At 33.4% G+C, this 5,750-nt stretch overlaps 1 long non-coding RNA gene across 2 annotated transcripts; it reads left to right on the top strand.

The window, feature by feature from the left end:
- The first annotated feature begins 4,277 nt into the window (after nucleotides 1–4,277).
- LOC143591727 (uncharacterized) lies at nucleotides 4,278–5,542 on the top strand. Of its 2 annotated transcripts, XR_013145756.1 has the most exons (4): nucleotides 4,278–4,445; nucleotides 4,527–4,681; nucleotides 4,743–4,878; nucleotides 5,280–5,369. It is a non-coding gene; the product is annotated as an uncharacterized LOC143591727 (long non-coding RNA). The 2 variants fall into 2 exon arrangements; XR_013145755.1 differs by having other exon boundaries at nucleotides 4,743–5,542.
- Nucleotides 5,543–5,750: the final 208 nt, after the last annotated feature.

Here is a 5,750-nt window from a genome sequence, read left to right as displayed (position 1 = left end):
AGTTGTCGACCAAATTATAAAAAGAAAATAAAAAATCACAAAATTCCACAACCTGGTTGGTGTGGCAACCCAAGGTTGTGATGGGCTATGTGACACATGTCATCCCAGTAATGGTTTATAATAAATTTTATATAATTAGCTAAAACCATATATGTAATAAAATTTTTGTTTAGGTTGGGTTCTGAATAAAGATAAAAAGTTGAGTTGGGTTGGGTTGAGTTTGTGGAAGATATAGAAATTAATTTCTTTTAAGGTTGGGTTAGTGTAGGTTGTGAATAAAGATAGTCTAAGTAACATAGTGGGTTTGAGAGCATTCCCTACCTATTCCCTAAAATTATGTGAAAGAAATTTGCAAATTATAGGGTAATGTTGTCAGTGAAAATGTATTGATTTTTTGTAAATTCGGGGAAACATTGTTTGCTCGTATTTATTTTTTAATATTTGTTGAATTATTTGTAAGTAGAGAAGACATAAAATTGTAATGATAAATGTATAAAAAATACTATTAAATTGAACATGAGAGAGAATGTAGTGTTTTTTAGTGTAATTATAGAGATGAAGATGGAAGAAGAAATAAGAATGCTCTCAATGAGTCAATATTTAAACAAATCAATAATAACCACGATTAACCATTGATCTTCATTGATTATGTGTGTACCATTGGTTATATATAACATAATGTGTTACATTATGCAATATAAGTGTTATAATAGGTCGTTGACACATAATGGGTTGGCAAATGATACAATTCACCATGAGTCTTAATGAGTCATATACACCCAATGTTTATACGAATCACTATATTCCACCATGATTACTATTATTGACTATTATTTAACCTAAGTTAACTATGTTTGAGCTTAATCACAACGATTAACCATCATTTTACGATTTACCCAAATTGACTATCAATGAACATAATCGACAAACACAAACCCAAATCAACCAATATTATGCTAATATTGGCCATAACCAAACACTTGAAAAAAAATTAATAAAAAGTAATTAGTAATTTTAAAAATTAAATATAGTTGCTTTATGAAATTAAAAATTTAGATATTTAAGAAATTAAATAAGACAAATGTATATTAATATATTAAATAAATATAAGCCAGACATTATACTATCTATAAGGGCATGTGTAATGAGGTGAGAAGTGAGGGTGATGGGGGCGATTTTGGGGGGAACACCGCCCCGCCAGGCGAAATGGGGCAAGGGCGGGAGGATTTTGTCGCTGAAAGGAAGAAAAGAAATATTATTATTATATTCATGTGTTATATATATATATACATACATATATATATATTACCTTTTGTAGCCCATACATCATTACACCCTAAAAACAAATTCTCATCCCTTGCTAACTAGGCGACACGTGTCGTAATTTGCTCTAATTTGTAGCCCCCCACTATGCATAGCCTAACACTACATTCCTGAGTTTTTTATTTAAGGGATTGAAAAAGAAAATATAAGAAAATTTTTCTTTTTTCATTCTTGAGTTTTTTCATTAAAAGAAAAGAAAGAGAATGGAAGGAAAAGTTAAGTCTTTTTTCCTTCAAAACTTTCCTGCCAAATATGGCCTGATTGTGAATGAAAGTTTATATCCCATTACCATATTACCAATTTACTCTATCTTATTTCTCTTTTCCATGTTGCTACGAGGACATAATTGTAAAATTACAAATTTTTTTCCTATGTTTTCTTTCCAATCTAACTCAAGAATGTAATAAACACTTTCTTTTTTCTTTTATTTTAACTCGAGAATGCTTTAAAGTATATGATTTTTTTTTCTTTTTTCCTCTATCCAATCTTATCATTTCTTTTCATTGTATTTTAAACCCGAGAATGCAATGTAAAAGGAAATGGCCAGTGGTACGGTAGCAATGATCCAGTACCAGGGGCATCTTGTTAGTTTCACAGCACATTTCTATTCCTTCATTTTCTACAGCAAAGCACACATTCCAGCCCTGACCACGCACACACCGATTGGAACTTCTATTGAACCTATGTTGTAGTTGGTGGAGAATCGGTGGGAGAATGGAAATCTTTGGGTATCCAATCACTGGCAATGTAAAGCGTACGTTCGTTCGAATACAGAAGGAGATAAAGTGATCGACGGCCTAGGGTTTCGCTACCCTAACGCTAGCGTTGGTTCGATGCAGTAGACTTCGAATCTATGGGTGATTAGCTGATTTTGGCTGAATCAACTTCCAACTGTTTTCGATTAAGGTAACAATCGTATCCCTTCTTCACACTTTGCCAACTATTTTCGATTACCTGATGATTATAAGTGCATAAAATGTGTTATGTTTGGGATTATAGCTGGTAGTCATTATTTTGCTAATCTGCAACTTAAACGTAAATGATTTAAAATTACAATAAAAGAAGCAGACCTTTAATATTTTATGTGGAAAAGATTAAATTAGGTTGGTTGTTGTGATTAAATAATGGCTATGACTAAATTAAGTCGGTTGTTTTGAGTAAATCACTTTATGGCACAAGAAGTTTTGAAAATAATTATAAATAGGTCCGCATAGTAGGAGTGGCTTCCTTACCTTCCTGGTCGCGCGTCGGTTTACGACAAGATGCTTCGGTTGGAATGAGGACAAAACTGAAACCCATATCAAATACATACTTACAGTCGGTTCCGTAGAAAGGAATTTTTGAGTAAATTTAGGGATTGTCGAGACTCCAAAATGAATCTTTGTGGTTTTGGACTTTGGTGTATTATGGTCAGTTAATCACGGGGTGACCGAAATCACGGCCTCAAAATATTTTCGTTGGGCGATTCGTTTTGTGCCAGTGATTCGGTTCAGGTCGGATCAAATAGCCCCCTTCAATTTTGAGTTTTGTAAAAACAAATCTTTTATTATTTGACTACTATTTTGTAACTTTTGTTTAAAAAACTGAGGTTTTATAAAAAAAAATCAAACGATGGGGTATTATATATAAAAAACCAGCGGTGACCGTTAGCTTTTTGGAGAATACATCGGGGGTGACCGCGCTTAATACCTATAAAAATTTCCTGGAAAAATTGCGAATTTTACACTATTAGCCGAAAAAACGGCAGTGATCGGGGCTTGGCTAGGAATTAAACTATACTTTTAAGAATTTGTAACATGAACTAATTGCTTGGCTAGGAAAAAAAATGTTACGGACAAGGTAAATTATCAATGTGTTGCAATGAATGATTACATGTAAATGTTAAATAAGAATAATTTTGTTTTTGATTTCAGGTATCTTTTTACTTAAGCCCAGTTTTTCTGAAGCAAATTCTGTTTTCTTTATGCTCATGACTCATCGGTTGCTATAGCGAATGCGGCTGTCAAAACAAACCAAACCAATGCTGACCAAATTTAGTTCGCGCCTCAACGGACGAGTTTCTCTACCTTGCTGAGTTCTCCGCGCAACGCGCATGGGGAATCTACTAGTTTGTTTCAAATTTCAATCCCTAAAACGTCTCGTTGGCGGTTAATTGAGAAACGACGTACAAAGGAAATCAACCATCCATTACCTATTGATTCGTGTTGCCAAGTTATGTGGGGCAAGAGTCGATTATAGCGTTGGATCGGAGCAGGCGTGAGTCTACTTATCTAGGAATCGAGCATTCGAGCAGGTTAGTAAATCAAATCATAGTGTTCACTTGTTATGTTATTTGATTTGTATATTAGTTCTTGCATAAATGTTCATTCTTTTATATTTATAGAGTGGTGTATCACCTATTGCTGTTCTTTGGTTCATATTTTGGCTGAATCTGTTCATATTTGTTTAAAATTGGGCATTTCACTGTTATTGCTACATATAAAGGAGGACTAAAGCCATAATGATTATAGATGACAACATAATAACAGGTTGACTGCTAATCTTTTGGCCTCTGCTATATCAAGACAGGTTTTGCAACCTCTACTTGTATTTTAATTACTTGATTAAGTTGTTAAGGGTTTACTTATGCATTCTTTTATGGATGAAATACATAATGTAGCATTGTAATTTGATTAACTCTTACTTCAAATATAGTTGAATTCAAATTCAGGAGATTAGACAAGATTTCTGCATATTTTTTGTAGGAATTATACACAATTTTAAAGACACTTCGCATATTTTTAACACCAATTATGACTGCTTTCAACAACATTTGTTATACTTATTAGTGTTACAACTTAATGTAAGTTTTTTTTCTACCAGTATTGACATTACTTGTTCCAACATGAGTGTGTGTGAAATATTGTTGACCATAATGTTTTCATAACGGAATTGGTGTTTAAATCGGTCATGCTAAGGTGGTGGATATTAATTAATAGTTAGTGTTTCTTTCTTTCGTTTCCGCTGGATGCTAATGAACAATTTGTTTATTTGAATAGAGAAGGGTGTTACAATCTATGCTGAGTTTTTGGGTGGAAGCTTCACTTGTGATGCTTATCATATGACCGAGCCTCATCCTCAAGGTATGTATATTCTTTTGTTGGTTGGTTTATAACTGAAATGAAGATGAAGCATGTGATTGATGTGTTTATGTTTATCATTAGGTACCAGTGTGATTTTATGCATAGAGAAAGCATTGTCGCAGGCTGGGGTGAGCAGGGAGGATGTGAACTACATAAATACGCATGCTACGTCAACACCCGCCGGTGACCTCAAGGAATACCAAGCTCTTCTTCATTGTTTTTGCCAGAACAAAGATGTACCAAACCAAACGGAGTAATATGTGTTTGTTAAAAAAAAACTTTTTTAACATTTTGCAGTTGTGAGTGAACTCTACAAAATCGATGATCGGTCACCTTCTCGGAGCAGCTGGTGTTGTAGAAGCCGTTGCAACTGTACATGTAATACTTTGTTTATGTCATTGTGTGATGGCAAGGATTAGGAGAATGGATGAAGGTCAGTATATTAGTATTCTACTAATTTATAAGTGTCAATTTTTTTTTTCATTTTCTATAAATTATTTGTTTAGTACACTTGAGAGTGAGACTCGGCCCTCGGGACACAGTCTATTTATTGTATTGAGAGTTAATTACACGGATGGTTAAGTCACTTTGACACATTCATCCACTTTGACCTATCGTTCATTTGACCTCAAGGCCTACATGCACTAAAGGGCTTTTGACAACACATATCACACATATTATTACGGGTTTTTTATTAGCACCAAAGGGCTTCGTATTAATGTTGACTCTATTATGACTTATTTATTTCCATTGCTTCCTGATTTTAACAAGGGGATATTGCTTTACATTAATCTTTAATGGTGACTAACAAACATTTTTCTATGTTTTGATCAGTGGCAAAGAATTCTAGCTTACGCCAGTGCTATTGAAGGTTTGTGGCTGATAAAAGTGGTTGCACGAAGTCATGGAGGTTTTTAGATGATTGTTGTTATTTGCGTTAAACTGAATGTTTTAATAATATGTATGTTAAAAAATGAATAATTTAGACTAATGGTCAAGATGGATGTTTTAGCTGTTCTAGCTATTTTTAAAATGGTTCATTATTTGGATATGTTGTTTATTTGCTCACTTTTTCTGTTCTAGTTATGTTTTTATTTGTCTTTTAAGGCGGTTGATTTGCCGTCATATTGATTGAAAAACGTCATATTTGCTCACTTATTTGTATTAGTGATTAGGTAAGCACATATTAAAACATTGTAAAAGTGTCATAATATGTTTTTATTGGGACGCTTTTTGGGTTGTTAATAAATATATTATGCGACCATAAAATTGGTTTCATAATCTTATTTGGGATATCAGGACTTT

Source organism: Bidens hawaiensis, unplaced genomic scaffold (genome assembly GCF_021521415.1).
Source record: "Bidens hawaiensis isolate Kalapana, Puna unplaced genomic scaffold, B.hawaiensis_p1.1 tig00040019_1, whole genome shotgun sequence".
In the NCBI taxonomy this organism is placed as follows: Eukaryota; Viridiplantae; Streptophyta; class Magnoliopsida; order Asterales; family Asteraceae; genus Bidens; species Bidens hawaiensis.
Note: the sequence above shows the minus strand (reverse complement) of the source record. Positions and strands in the feature narration are given on the sequence as shown.